The sequence below is a fragment of the Crinia signifera genome, chromosome 8, assembly GCF_055691185.1.
Source record: "Crinia signifera chromosome 8, ASM5569118v1, whole genome shotgun sequence".
Lineage (NCBI taxonomy): Eukaryota > Metazoa > Chordata > Amphibia > Anura > Myobatrachidae > Crinia > Crinia signifera.
Genome location: NC_139224.1, coordinates 161,488,636 through 161,504,570, shown reverse-complemented (window position 1 = coordinate 161,504,570; position 15,935 = coordinate 161,488,636).

Sequence of the window (15,935 nt, the reverse complement as noted above, 5' to 3'; positions counted from 1 at the left end):
GGGTGTACTTTGCAAAATGGGGTGACTTGTGGGGGGGTTCCACTGTATTGGTAATGCAACATAGCACCCACCATTCATTCCACCAAAATCTGTGCTCCAAAATCCAAAAATCACTCCTTCCCTTCTGAGTCCTGCCATGCGCCCAACTGGTATTTTTTGGTCACATGTGAGGCATTGCCGTACTCGGGAGAAATTGGGGCACAGACTTTGGGGTGCTTTGTCTCCTTCATTCCTTGTGAAAATGAAAAATTTTGAGCCAGAACTGCATTTTTGTGTAAAAAAAATGTAATTTTTCATTTTCACAGCCCAGTTGTACCACAATTGGTGAAACCCCTGGGGGTTTGAAATGTACACTATACCCCTAGATGAATTCCCTGAGGGTTGTACTTTGCAAAATGGGGTGACTTGTGGGGGGGTTCCACTGTATTGGTAATGCAACATAGCACCCACCATTCATTCCACCAAAATCTGTGCTGCAAAATCCAAAAATCACTCCTTCCCTTCTGAGTCCTGCCATGCGCCCAACTGGTATTTTTTAGTCACATGTGAGGCATTGCCGTACTCGGGAGAAATTGGGGCACAGATTTTGGGGTGCTTTTTCTCCTTCATACCTTCTGAAAATGAAAAATTTTGAGCCAGAACTGCATTTTTGTGTAAAAAAATGTAATTTTTCATTTTCACTGCCCACTTGTATCAAAATTGGTGAAACCCCTGGGGGTTTGAAATGTACACTATACCCCTAGATGAATTCCCTGAGGGGTGTACTTTGCAAAATGGGGTGACTTGTGGGGGGGTTCCACTGTATTGGTGCTTGGGGGGTCTTGCTAATGCGACATAGCACCCACCAAAATTCCACCAGAATCTGAGCTGCAAAATCCAAAAATCACTCCTTCCCTTCTGAGTCCTGCCATGCACCCAACTGGTATTTTTTGGTCACATGTGAGGCATTGCCGTACTCGGGAGAAATTGGGGCACAGATTTTGGGGTGCTTTTTCTCCTTCATACCTTCTGAAAATGAAAAATTTTGAGCCAGAACTGCATTTTTGTGTAAAAAAATGTAATTTTTCATTTTCACTGCCCACTTGTATCAAAATTGGTGAAACCCCTGGGGGTTTGAAATGTACACTATACCCCTAGATGAATTCCCTGAGGGGTGTACTTTGCAAAATGGGGTGACTTGTGGGGGGGTTCCACTGTATTGGTGCTTGGGGGGTCTTGCTAATGCGACATAGCACCCACCAAAATTCCACCAGAATCTGAGCTGCAAAATCCAAAAATCACTCCTTCCCTTCTGAGTCCTGCCATGCGCCCAACTGGTATTTTTTGGTCACATGTGAGGCATTGCCATACTCGGGAGAAATTGGGGCACAGACTTTGGGGTGCTTTGTCTCCTTCATTCCTTGTGAAAATGAAAAATTTTGAGCCAGAAGTGCATGTTTGTGTAAAAAAATGTAATTTTTCATTTTCACAGCCCAGTTGTACCAAAATTGGTGAAACCCCTGGGGGTTTGAAATGTACACTATACCCCTAGATGAATTCCCTGAGGGGTGTACTTTGCAAAATGGGGTGACTTGTGGGGGGGTTCCACTGTATTGGTGCTTGGGGGGTCTTGCTAATGCGACATAGCACCCACCAAAATTCCACCAGAATCTGAGCTGCAAAATCCAAAAATCACTCCTTCCCTTCTGAGTCCTGCCATGCACCCAACTGGTATTTTTTGGTCACATGTGAGGCATTGCCGTACTCGGGAGAAATTGGGGCACAGATTTTGGGGTGCTTTTTCTCCTTCATACCTTCTGAAAATGAAAAATTTTGAGCCAGAACTGCATTTTTGTGTAAAAAAATGTAATTTTTAATTTTCACATCCCAGTTGTACCAAAATTGGTGAAACCCCTGGGGGTTTGAAATGTACACTATACCCCTAGATGAATTCCCTGAGGGGTGTACTTTGCAAAATGGGGTGACTTGTGGGGGGGTTCCACTGTATTGGTGCTTGGGGGGTCTTGCTAATGCGACATAGCACCCACCAAAATTCCACCAGAATCTGAGCTGCAAAATCCAAAAATCACTCCTTCCCTTCTGAGTCCTGCCATGCACCCAACTGGTATTTTTTGGTCACATGTGAGGCATTGCCGTACTCGGGAGAAATTGGGGCACAGATTTTGGGGTGCTTTTTCTCCTTCATACCTTCTGAAAATGAAAAATTTTGAGCCAGAACTGCATTTTTGTGTAAAAAAATGTAATTTTTCATTTTCACTGCCCACTTGTATCAAAATTGGTGAAACCCCTGGGGGTTTGAAATGTACACTATACCCCTAGATGAATTCCCTGAGGGGTGTACTTTGCAAAATGGGGTGACTTGTGGGGGGGTTCCACTGTATTGGTGCTTGGGGGGTCTTGCTAATGCGACATAGCACCCACCAAAATTCCACCAGAATCTGAGCTGCAAAATCCAAAAATCACTCCTTCCCTTCTGAGTCCTGCCATGCGCCCAACTGGTATTTTTTGGTCACATGTGAGGCATTGCTGTACTCGGGAGAAATTGGGGCACAGATTTTGGGGTGCTTTTTCTCCTTCATACCTTCTGAAAATGAAAAATTTTGAGCCAGAACTGCATTTTTGTGTAAAAAAATGTAATTTTTCATTTTCACTGCCCACTTGTATCAAAATTGGTGAAACCCCTGGGGGTTTGAAATGTACACTATACCCCTAGATGAATTCCCTGAGGGGTGTACTTTGCAAAATGGGGTGACTTGTGGGGGGGTTCCACTGTATTGGTGCTTGGGGGGTCTTGCTAATGCGACATAGCACCCACCAAAATTCCACCAGAATCTGAGCTGCAAAATCCAAAAATCACTCCTTCCCTTCTGAGTCCTGCCATGCGCCCAACTGGTATTTTTTGGTCACATGTGAGGCATTGCCATACTCGGGAGAAATTGGGGCACAGACTTTGGGGTGCTTTGTCTCCTTCATTCCTTGTGAAAATGAAAAATCTTGAGCCAGAAGTGCATGTTTGTGTAAAAAAATTTAATTTTTCATTTTCACAGCCCAGTTGTACCAAAATTGGTGAAACCCCTGGGGGTTTGAAATGTACACTATACCCCTAGATGAATTCCCTGAGGGGTGTACTTTGCTAAATGGGGTGACTTGTGGGGGGGTTCCACTGTATTGGTGCAACATAGCACCCACCATTCATTCCACCAAAATCTGTGCTGCAAAATCCAAAAAACACTCCTTCCCTTCTGAGTCCTGCCATGCACCCAACTGGTCTTTTTTGGTCACATGTGAGGCATTGCCGTACTCGGGAGAAATTGGGGCACAGATTTTGGGGTGCTTTTTCTCCTTCATACCTTGTGAAAATGAAAAATTTTGAGCCAGAACTGCATGTTTGTGTAAAAAAATGTAATTTTCCATTTTCACATCCCAGTTGTACCAAAATTGGTGAAACCCCTGGGGGTTTGAAATGTACACTATACCCCTAGATGAATTCCCGAGGGGTGTAGATTGCAAAATGGGGTGACTTGTGGGGGAGGTTCCTAACTTTTAGCACTTATGGTGCCTAGAAACCTACATGGTGCCTAAAAAAAAATCTCATAAAAAGGAGGCTCCAAAATCAAGTAGGTGCTCCTTCTATTATGAAGCCTGTGGTTTGGTCAACGTGCACACTAGTGCCACATATAGGATATTTTTGAAAACAAAAGAATTGGGGGAATCAATTTTTAGTCACATTTCTCTAGTAAAATCTACTGTATTCGTTAGAAAAATGTATTAAAATTGAAACTCTGCAAAAAAAAAGAAATTTTGAAATTTCACCTACACTTTGTTTTAATTCCTGTGAAACACCTAAAGGGTTAACAAACTTCCAAAATGCTGTTTTGAATACTGTGAGGGGTGCAGTTTTTGAAATGGCATCATTTATGGGGGTGTCTCACATACAAGTCCCTCAAAGTCACATCAGAACTGAACTGATCCCTAAAAAAATCAGTGTTTGAAATTTTCTTGAAAATTTGAGAATTTGCTATTCATATTGTAAGCCTCCTAGTGTCCAAAAAAATTAAAAGGAAGTTGAAATAATGATGGCAACATAAAGTAGACATATGGTCTATGTTAGTTATTAACTATTTTGAGTGGTATGATTATTTGTCTCACAAGCAGAAAATTTAACATTTTGCAAATTGCTAAATTTTCCATTTTTTCACGATATTTTGGTATTTTTCACAAAAAAACACAGACTGTATCGACCCAAATTTACCACTAACTTGAAGTACAATGTGTCACGAGAAAACAATCTCAAAATCACTGGGATAAGTAAAAGCAAAAAAAAGTTATCCCCACTTAAGTGAGACATGTCAGATTTGAAAAAAAGGGCTCTGTCATGAAGGCACAAACTGGCTCTGTCATGAAGGGGTTAAGAGCACCAAATCAAATAAAAAAAACACTTTATTGTTATTAAACAATATAAGATGAATTGTTAAATGAAATTCAGGTACAATACCATAGTGCAGGACCATTGTAGGCCCTGGGCAAAGCAATGCTCCTCACCACCCAGTAAGGCAAATAAATTGATGTTCGCTTACACCTCCTGCAGTTTCGTTCTGTCTCTCCACATGTGAATGGTTGTTAGCACTCTGATTGGAGGATACTGTAACTCCAACTATCCACCATGCTGACAGCCAATCACTGTGTGGCTGCGGGCTGGGAAGCAGGTAGCGAATGCTACACTCTGATTAGTGGAGAGCTCCAGACATCCACCAATAAGCATGCTGACAGAAACCTGGGCACTTTGTGTAATTCACAATCAGAACAATGGGGCAGATGTATTAAGCCTTTAGAAGAGATAAACTGGAGATAAAGTAAAAGGAGATAAAGCACCAACAAATCAGCTCCCAACTGTCATTTTCAAACACAGTTCTTTGGCTGGTGCTTTATCTCTTTTCATTTTATCTCCAGTTTATTTCTTCTCCAGGCGTAATACATCTGCCCCAGTATTTGCTACCTGACACCCAAGAACCTCTGTAGGCACTGGCGTAACTAGGGCTCCGCAGCCCAAGGTGTGGCGGGGGAAGTAGGCTCCATAGCGGCGCAGGGTCCCGGCGCTGTAACCTGCGGGAGTCGGAGGACGGGTACAAGGGGAGGCAGGTGGTACCTGAGCAGCGTGGGGTCCGGGCAGCGTGAAGCGCCCGGGGGCTGTGGGTGCAGCGAACGTCCGCAGTGTCTGGGAAGTGCAGAGTGAGCAGACACGGTGGCAGAATTTGAAAATTAAAAAGATAGGCTGGCTGCTGATTGGCTGACAGTGCTCTCTTTCTCAACCAATCAGCGGTCTATCTTTTGAATTTTCAAATTCTGCCGCTGCTGTCAGCTCACTCAGTGCTTCCCAGACACTGCAGACTGCCCTCACAGCTCCCGGATGCTGCCCAGACCCCACGCTGTCCAGGTACCACCTACCTCCCCCTGTATCCGTCCTGAACTGCCTGGGGGGGGCAGAGACAGTTTTGCAGGAGGGGACGACGACATTTTCTAGTTACGGCACTGTCTGTAGGCAATACCCTCTGGCCCAGCCCACTCCGGCTGGAAGGCCCCTGGAATTATGGGGCTCTGTGCAGCTGCTCAGGGAGCCCATATGTACATTAAGATGACCTTAATCGTAACATGGTCAGGCTGGGATCTACAGTTTTGACTATCAGGCGGCGAACTGTTTTAAATGACTAGTGGGGGTGAATATCACATTCTACAAAGGGCCACATAAAATGGATCCTTTCAAAAAATAAGAAAACAGGTAACTCATAAAATGTATAATAAATACAAGGCAACCTTCTGCCCATTTGTTGTGTCACAGTATTCTTGAGCCACTTTTCAATACAAAAATTAAGAGTGGCGTAAAGAGATGTGTATTACGGGGAGCTAACAGCCAGTCAGAGGCGCCCGTTATGTCTCTACGCAACCCCAACACCCATCAGTTTTGAAAAACATAATAATAATAAAAACTCAATTCCCATGGAGCAAAAAATAATTAAAATGATTTCACAATCAAAATACAGAAGGTGTAGTAAACAGCGGCAGCGTCTATGAGATCAAAGAGATCTGTAAAATACACACTGCCTGTCGGAAGCCAGGACCAGCTGTTCCACGCCCTTACAGGTTGGAATCGGATGTTCAGATATCTATACAAACATCCCAACAAACACGTTCAACTCTCAAATTTCGAACATGAACAACGAGTTTTTTAAGTCACCTTACAGGGAATGGTACAGTATAATGTACAGACATTATCTTCAATCTTAATCAAAGGTTGTTGCTAACATCATGTCAGTCTGATAGGAGATTCTGGTTACCCATAGATCAAAGCATAATGAGTGTACTGACAACATTATTGTTTGTTTCTTGGTACGAGATAAGTGATATGTCTAAATATACCCAGGGAAATACTGATCTCATTAACACTTGTATATATTAAAGTGTCTGCACCTTCACCTACCTACAGTACCAGCTTGATGCATCTCTTTCAACACCTCGCAATTGTTTTCCCATTTTGATACCCCTGATGAAGTCTCAAGTGGAGACGAAACGCGTCGGTGAAATGTAGCTATACATTTCATTATGAGGAGTCACAATTGAATGGCAGAACACTTTAAAAAATCTAGAACTCAGGGATGGAAAAATTGTACAGCTATGTTTCGCACATCTGCAATGTGTTTATAACTTATGGAAAATCATAATTTTTTAATAAAAGTTATATTTCGGATATTATCTTGTGTCCACAGCCTGCATATATTGGATGTTGATAAAGGTTCAAGTCTAGAACCCATAGATAGATGAGTTACTAAAAGGCATTCATTCGGGATGAACCCATATTGGAATAAGCACAGTCACCATAATTATCAGAGTTTCAGGAGAGCATCATAGGTCATGCAATTATTAGACAAGAAGGGGTATATGTACTAAGATGGGAGTTCTACTGAAGATGGGATGTTGCCGATAGCAACCAATCAGATTCTATTTATTGTCTTCTAGGAGATGCTAAATTAATAAGTAGAATCTGATTCAACCATGCCTATGACAACGTTTTGTCAATATCGACCTTTTTAAGGTGTCAACCTAGTCACTGTTGACCAGTAGTGGTCCACCTAGACATCGGACCATATTTCCGTCCGTTCGTTCGCATGCAAGCTCAATGTTTTGTCAATGAGCATATCTGCTACAACAGCAGAAATGTTAACAAGACATCGAGCTTGCATGTGTGCATCGGGTGCGTGTGTCCACCGCAAACAGATTGTTCACCGGGGGCACGCACCCAACATTGTGGGCGCTCTGCCTTTCCATGGAAATCGCTGGGTGATGTAGGCGCCAGGGGCGGGCAGCTGACATCACCGGATGTTAGCCGCCCGCCCACTTCCTCCCGAATGTGCACGCATATATAAGTGACCTGAAATCACTTTATATATGCGTGCACGCACCAACTCTTTTTTTCCCCCCGTCCTGCAAATGGATGTTTATGTAAAACATCCACTCGCAGGCCGTGTGAAAGTGCAAATGGAGGGCGGGCAGCCTGCCATTCGCATAGCAGGTTCTGGTGGACTTGCAAGGGTGCGAATTCGTATCCGAGCGTGTCAACCAGAATAACCCCCATTGTGTACTATTTATACCAACGATGGCTAACCTTGACACTCCAGCTGTTGTTGAACTACACATCCAAACATGCCCTGCATCAGTTTTAGCATGGTCAAATAGAAAGACTGTAGCAGGGCATGCTGGGATGTGTAGTTCAACAACTTCTGGAGTGTCAAGATTAGTCATCACTGATTTATACCATAACCCCTGAATTAATATACACAATGTTGGACAATGCCTGTGTGTATCCAGCAGATGGCAGTATCATTCTAGGCAGACTGACATTCAGCATTATTGGTTCCGTAGAAATACTTTCATATAAACACATAGACACTTTTTATTCATGAACACATTAAGTTGTTTCCATAATAAAAAACAAAATGGCATTGCTTATTATTTAGATTAAAGCCATCACTCCTTCTCGCTCCCTCTAATATCTCCATACAGTAACTCCCAACAATCCCAAAAACCGCGGGAATGTCCCGGTTTTCGGGGACATTCCCGCGTCCCTCCCACGGCCGGCAGTGTCCCGCGGCGAGGGGGGGGCTGTTTTTATATATATACATATATATATATAGTACTGGTATCTGCCGAGGTTCCCTTTCAGGTCCCAGAGTAGAAGAAGAGGCGGCACTCAAACGGACTTCTTAAATCAAGTAAATCTTTGTATTAAGTCATAAATGTAAAAGCAGTTCGACAACGTTTCAAGACCAAAACAACAGTCTTTTCATCAGGTCCATACAATCATTACATTGTGCAAAATGTGGTCACAAAAGTATCTTACCTCCAGGGAGACTATATAGGGATCAGTGTGCGGTAGCGTGCATACAGGACGCCAACAGCCGGTGCACAGGACTTCCGGTCCGGCGGACCTCTCGGAGCCGCCTCCGAAGGGGAGTGTCCACTCGGCGTCACTATGACAGGACTGCCAGCGAAACAAACTGTGAATGAAAACGTGAGAAAAAAAAGGCTGTCAAAACCCGTGAAACATAACAAACGTGATAAGTGAGCTACTGTTTAGAGAGATAAGAGTGGGCGGAAAGGAAGTGGAAAATAAAAACAAACATATACATGTACACATATACAATATACAAATAACATTGAAAAAAGACTGGCTCAAGATGAAATATATTAGTTAAATGATTAATGGCAAGTTACTTTTATACTATGAAAACGGGTCTAATCAAACCGCGTGTATATCACCTGGAAGTTATATTCCATACGGTAATTTAAACACTGTTTCCGTTACCTTAGTACCATAATAGCTGTATAACGCATAATCAGCCCTGGACTTGTCAGGTACCGATACTGAGCCGATAAAATGTGGAGCAAAAACACTCGGTGTACGTCCTCATCTATCAATTATACCTGCTATTGGGTATATCAATGAATTATAGGGCGCATGTAGAATATAACTACAGTGGGAGTATAGACATCATCTGAAGTGTCTACTCTGTCGACCCGTGTAGTAACCGTAATATAATACATTCCCGCGTCCCTCCCACGGCCGGCAGTGTCCCGCGGCGAGGGGGGGGCTGTTTTTATATATATACATATATATAGAATAGAATAGAATCAACTTTATTGGCCATGTGTGCTTGCGCACACTAGGAATTTTTTGTGGATTACAGTGCAGCATCAAGCAGGGATGAAATGGGGTGGGGAGACATTACATACATTCCATTGAGACAATTATACACGTTACATTGAGAGCATATTGACATTACTTGCGGGGATCACATGCCCGCCGAGCTGAACAGCGACTAGGCAGCCATCAGCGGCGCCACTGGTCGTTGCAGCAGCCAGGTAGGTAACAATACAAGCAGGGACAGCACAGTTGTCGCACAGGGAACACATACCAGCCGAGCTGCACAGCGCCTAGGCAGCCATCAGCGGCGCCACTGGTCACCGCAGCAGCCGGGTAGGTAACAATAGAAGCAGAGACAGCACAGTTATCACAAGGGAACACATACCTGCCGAGCTGCACAGTGCCTAGGCAGCCATCAGCGGCGCCACTGGTCATTGCAGCAGCCAGGTAGGTAACAATATAAGCAGGGACAGTACAGTTATCACACAGGGGACACATACCTGCCGAGCTGCACAGTGCCTAGGCAGCCATCAGCGGCGCCACTGGTCATTGCAGCAGCCGGCAGGTAATAATAGAAGCAGAGACAGTACAGTTGTAGCAGGGACAGTACAGTTATCACACATGAGACACGGGATACATATTTGCTGAGCACAGATCCTAGGCAGCCATTTGCGGCGCCATCTTGAAGGCCTCACCAGGCCATCCTCCTGAAGGGAGAGTCAGTGCAGGCAGCTGCCGGGGGAGGGGGAGAGAGAGAGAGTCCATGAGGCTGGGGGGGCTGAGGCTGGGGGGGCTGGAGGGGGGGGGGGGAGAGTCAGTGAGGCCAGGAGCCTGGGGCCTGGGACAGACAGTGAGGCCTGTGGCCTAGGCTAGGCCCTCTCTCTGGAGCCATACCTTCTCCCAGGCAGCCAGTTCATCCAGAGATCCATGAGGCTGGACGGGCTTCCCAGTGCATCCTAGGGGTCGCAGCCAGGGTCTGCCTGGAGTCTCTGCCGCAGTGCCGGGATCATCCACTGCAGGCCAGGGTCCTCTTCTGTAGGCCCGGATCCTCCACTGGGGCCGGGACTCCTTCTCTGCTGCGGCGGCTGGATGTAATATGTGTCACATTTTTGGTTTCCGTCTCTGCTGCGGCAGCTGGGCGTCCCGCTGGCACGAGGGACCGGCAGCAGAGCCTCATGCCGGCGGCATAGTGTAGTTATCTGGGCGCCGTGACTGTGGGCGCCATCCGTCTCCCCCCTCCATGCTCTCCCGCCGGGCAACGCCGCGACCAGCGCCGGGGGAGCACATCGACTCAGCGGTCAGTGCTCTCTCCGTCTCCCCCGTCCCCCCGCCGTCACCCGCACCTTCTCCATGGGCCGGGGATGGGAGCTCCGTGGATGGACACCGGAGCTCTCCTGCATGCGACCATCCCCGGCCCCACCTCATGCCACCTATTGCAACATATATATATATATAAAAACAGGTTATATAGGTGCGCTGAGACCTAAAACAATTACTAAAAATGACACTGCTGCACAATGTCAATATAAGCACTTGTCCATATGAATTGTGGGCCGCTGCTCACCTCTGGTTTTCCCAATTCCCGCAGGGTCTTCAAATTTCCATCTAAAAGTACAATAGAGGGGGCTCCCAATAGTGCAATATCATTTATTTAAAAGACGTTTATATAGACAGTTTAAAAGATTTTTCCACTGTATGGTGCCGTAACAAGTTAATCATCTAGTGTGGGCTATATACCGCATGTTATCAGAAAAAAGATACAATATATATGTACAGTTGTGCTGATAAGGTTACATACCCTAGCAGAAGTTTTGATTTTCTGTCCATTTGTCAGAGAATATGAATGATAATGAAACTTTTCTTTCACTCGTGGTCAGTGGTTGGGTGAAGCCATTTATTGTCAAACAACTGTGTTTACTCTTTTTAAATCCTAATGACAACAGAAACTACCCAAATGACCCTGATCAAAAGTTTACATACCCTGGAGATTTTGGCCTGATAACATGCACACAAGTTGACACAAACGGGTTTGAATGGCTACAAAAGGTAACCATCCTCACCTGTGATCTATTTGCTTGTAATCAGTATGTGTGTATAAAAGGTCAGTGAGTTTCTGGTCTTCTGAAAGACCCTTGCATCTTTCATCCAGTGCTGCACTGACGTGTCTGGATTGTGAGTCATGGGGAAAGCAAAAGAATTGTCAAAGGATCTGTGGGAAAAGGTAACTGAACTGTATAAAACAGGAAAGGGCTATAAAAAGATATCAAAGCAATTGAGATTGCCAATCAGCAGTGTTCAAACTCTAATTAAGAAGTGGGAAATGAGGGATTCTGTGGAAACCAAATCACGGTCAGGTAGACCAACAAAAATTTCACAATTGTCAGGAAAATTGTTCGGATGCAAAGAAAAATCCACCAATAACTTCAGCTGCAATACAGGACTCTCTGAAAAAAAGTGGTGTGGTTGTTTCAAGAAGCACAATAAGGCATTTGAAGAAAAATGGGCTGCATGGTCGAGTCGCCAGAAGAAAGCCATTACTATGCAAATGCCACAAAGCATCCCGCTTACAATACTCCAAATACCACAGAGACAAGCCTCAAAACTTCTGGAAGAAAGTCATTTGGAGTGATGAGACCAAAATGTTACTTTTTGGCCACAACCATAAACGTTACATTTGGACAGGAGACAACAAGGCCTATGATGAAAATACTGGAGGAAAATTTGCACTCGTCAGCCTGGAAGCTGCGCATGGGACGTACTTGGACGTTCCAACATGACAATGATCCAAAACACAAGGCCAAGTCGACCTGTCATTGGCTACAGCAGAATAAAGTGAATGTTCTGGAGTCGCTATCTCAGTCTCCTGACCTCAATATCATTGAGCCACTCTGGGGAGATCTCAAACGTGCAGTTCATGCAAGACAGCCCAAGAATTTACAGGAACCGGAGGCTTTTTGCCAAGAAGAATGGGCAGCTTTACCACCTGAGAAAATAAAGAGCCTCATCCACAACTACCACAAAAGACTTCAAGCTGTCATTGATGTTAAAGGGGGCAATACACGGTATTAAGAACTGGGATATGTAAACTTTTGATCAGGGTCATGTCGGTAGTTTGTTGTCATTATGATTTAAAAATAGTAAACACAGTTGTTTGACAATAAATGGCTTCACCCAACCACTCTCCATGAGTGAAAGAAAAGTTTGTCAGTTATTTATATTCTCTGACAAATGGGCAGAAAATCACAACTTCTGCTAGGGTATGTATACTTATGAGCACAACTGTATAGTGCATATATATATTGTATATTGAAATAATCAACTGTATCTACACCCCACTGTATCCAGTCCATTCGGACCAGGGAGGACACTGAGGTGTTACCGATCTATAAGGAATAAATTAGCCTTTAAAGTTGTCATGACCATTGGACACAAGCAGCGCTTACCGATTCGGGTCCACCGACGGGGTCTCCGGTCCCTTCGTGTTGGTGCCAGCCAGAGGTGTCCTGTTGCGGTGTCCCAGCGGCCGTGCCTGTCATCTCCTGCCTAGTGTTGTTGGTCTCCACTCCCGGGCGCCATGTTGGCTTGGCCCTGTGTCCTACAGTGTGCTGCCATCTTTCCATGGCCTGCCCAATGGCTTTCACTCTGACTTCTCCGCTTGTCCAATCAGGAACATGCCCGAGGGATTTAATCCCTCATCTGACTCTCAGCAGACGCCAGTGCTTCGCTATCTCTTCCCAGGAGGTAACCTGCGACCTGTGCTTCCCAGCGTGCTCCTGCACCAGCGCCTCTACATCTGAGTGTTTCCAAGACACTGTTCCTGTGATCTCCCGGTGTGTACCTGCACCAGTGTTTCCACACTTGCGTGCTTCCAAGACTCTGTTCCTGTTATCTCCCAGTGTGTACCGGCACCAGCGTCTCCATACCTGCTTGCTTCCCAGTGAGCACCTGCACCAGCGTTCCCACACCTGTGTGCTTCCAAGTCTGCTGCTCCTGTTATCTCCCAGTGTGTACCCGCACCAGTGTTTCCATACCTGTGCGCTTCCAAGACTGTGCTCCTGTTATCTCCCAGTGTGTATCTGCACCAGCGTACCCACACCTGTGTGCCTCCAAGTCTGCAGCTCCAGTGATCTCCCAGTGTGTACCCCCACCAGCGTTCCCACACCTGTGCGCCTCCAAGTCTGCAGCTCCAGTGATCTCCCAGTGTGTACCCGCACCAGCGTTTCCACACCAGTGTGCTTCCAAGACTGTGTTCCTGTTGTCTCCCAGTGTGTACCTACAGCCCAGCGGTCCTACTCCATGTTTCCAAGCACCTGTACCTCCGAGACTGTAATACAGGGGTGTCAAACTCAAATTCATCGGGGGCCGCATCAGCAGTTTGGTCACCCTCAAAGGGCCGCTGTATAATAATAATGCAATGACAGCACAGGCTGCTCCCGCTGTATAATATAACAATAGTAATGCCATGACACAAATTATTATACAGGGGGAGCAGCCTGTGGTGTCATTGCATTATTATTATAATACAGAGGGAGCAGCCTGTGGTGTCATGGCATTACTTTTATATTATACAGGGGGAGCAGCCTGTGGTGTCATGGCATTATTATTATCAGGGCCGGCGCCACCACTAGGCAGAACTAGGCATTTGCCTAGGGCGCCGGCCGCTGGAGGGCGGTAGTGAGCCGCCGAGGTACCCGGGAGCAGGGAGCAGGTAAGTCTGCGATTCTTCATTCTTCCTCCCCCCGCTCCCCGCTCCCATCCCGCCCGTGGCATGAATGCTACTCCCCCCCGCGCCGCCCGCTCCCCTCTCCTCTCTCCTATCCCGGCCGTGTTATAAAAACACGCTGCTCGCGCCGCCCGCTCCCATCCGGCCCGTGGCATGAATGCTACTCCCCCCCGCGCCGCCCGCTCCCCTCTCCGCCCGCTCCCCTCTCCTCTCTCCTATCCCGGCCGTGTTATAAAAACACGCTGCTCGCGCCGCCCGCTCCCATCCGGCCCGTGGCATGAATGCTACTCCCCCCCGCGCCGCCCGCTCCCCTCTCCGCCCGCTCCCCTCTCCTCTCTCCTATCCTGGCCGTGTTATAAAAACACGCTGCTCGCGCCGCCCGCTCCCATGAGCCGGCCCGTGGCATGAGATTTCTGTGCAGCACCACCTGCGCTCCGGGGGGGGGGAGCGCAGGTGGTGACACCACAGGCTGCTCCCCCTGTACAATAATAATGACACCACAGGCTGCTCCCCCTGTATAATATAAAAGTAATGCCATGACACCACCACCAGATATATTGTTTTTTATGTAACTTACAGTATTTTATCCCTCAGACTCCTTTACTGCTGCTGCTGCGGCTCCAGTAATTTCAATTCCACTCTCTGTGCCGCGGCCTGTCCTGCTGCAGCCCCCTGACTCGGCCTGCCTTCCTTCCTCTCTGCAGACGCGTGGGTGGGAGGCGTCATCGTCATGACGTCCCCACCCAGCTTCTGCCACTGCCTCGATAAGAGGGAACAGGCTGCCGGGCCCTCCTCCACGTAGCCGTGGAGGCCGGCGGCCATGTTAAAAGACCACAGGAATATGGCCGCCGGCAGTGCAAAAAAAACCTCTTTAAAAAAGATCTAAAAAAAGAGAATAAAAGGTGAAGGCTGGCGGCGGCTGCGCGGGCCACATGACGAGGTCTGTCGGGCCGGATTTGGCCCGCGGGCCTTGTGTTTGACACCCGTGCTGTAATACATTGATACCAGGTAATATCTATCTTTGCTTATATCAAGACTTATATCAAGCCTGCTACCTTTCGTCCCTCAGAGTGCCCCCTAGCTCCTGACCAGCAAGTGACTTAATGTCTGTTTGTTTTTTTTTTTATCGTTTTAATGCATTTTTTAATGAGTTCTCACAACAGTAGCGAGTCCATCATTTTCTTTAGCCTTACATCCCATAGCAACGTGATTGTAAAATATATATTGGCTCTTAAAAGTTATTTTTTATTTCTTTTTTTTTTTTAAACGTATACCATTTTTTTTTATGTGTAATCCCCCCATTTTTTTGCTGAAAAAAAAACTAAGACTCATAAAACAACAATGTCATCCTTTGTTGTTAGTCAATTACAATTGTGAAACTTTATTTGGCCAGATTTTATGTCATCATAAAATCAACAAATGAGTTACATTACTCTGTCAAGAAACAAAAGAGTTTACAGTCGGTCTAGAAAATACAGAGAACCCGTCAAAACCAAGAATCTTAATCATTCAGGAGTGTTCTGACTCATGATGGTTTAATAAGCTAACAGTGCAATTATGTGTTATATACATTAATTCAGATTTACAAAGCCAAATATTTCACAAGCGATCACTCCCTTTATTAGGACGTGGTTCATACTTAACCTAATATTCACTGAAGAATTGATAGTTAATTAAAGAGAAAAAAAACTGGTTGTCCTTATAACCCACTTAATGCAATTCATTAGCATAATTAGTCAGCAATCATTCCGTATAAAATTAGCCTGATGGGTTCTTTCTATTATATATACATATAAATGGCCATTTTAATTAATCATTTCTTGACTTACCCAGTTGGAGGACTACTGTGTTAGATATTTACATTTATTATATTGTGGTTACATTTCACATTGTATAACGAATTATTTTCTTCCCTTGCACATTGTCGAGTATGAAGGATGCTTTGTTTGACTGGAAATATTTGATCCCTAATACGGTATATGGTTCTAAATATTTTATTTTTATTTAATTTTCTGT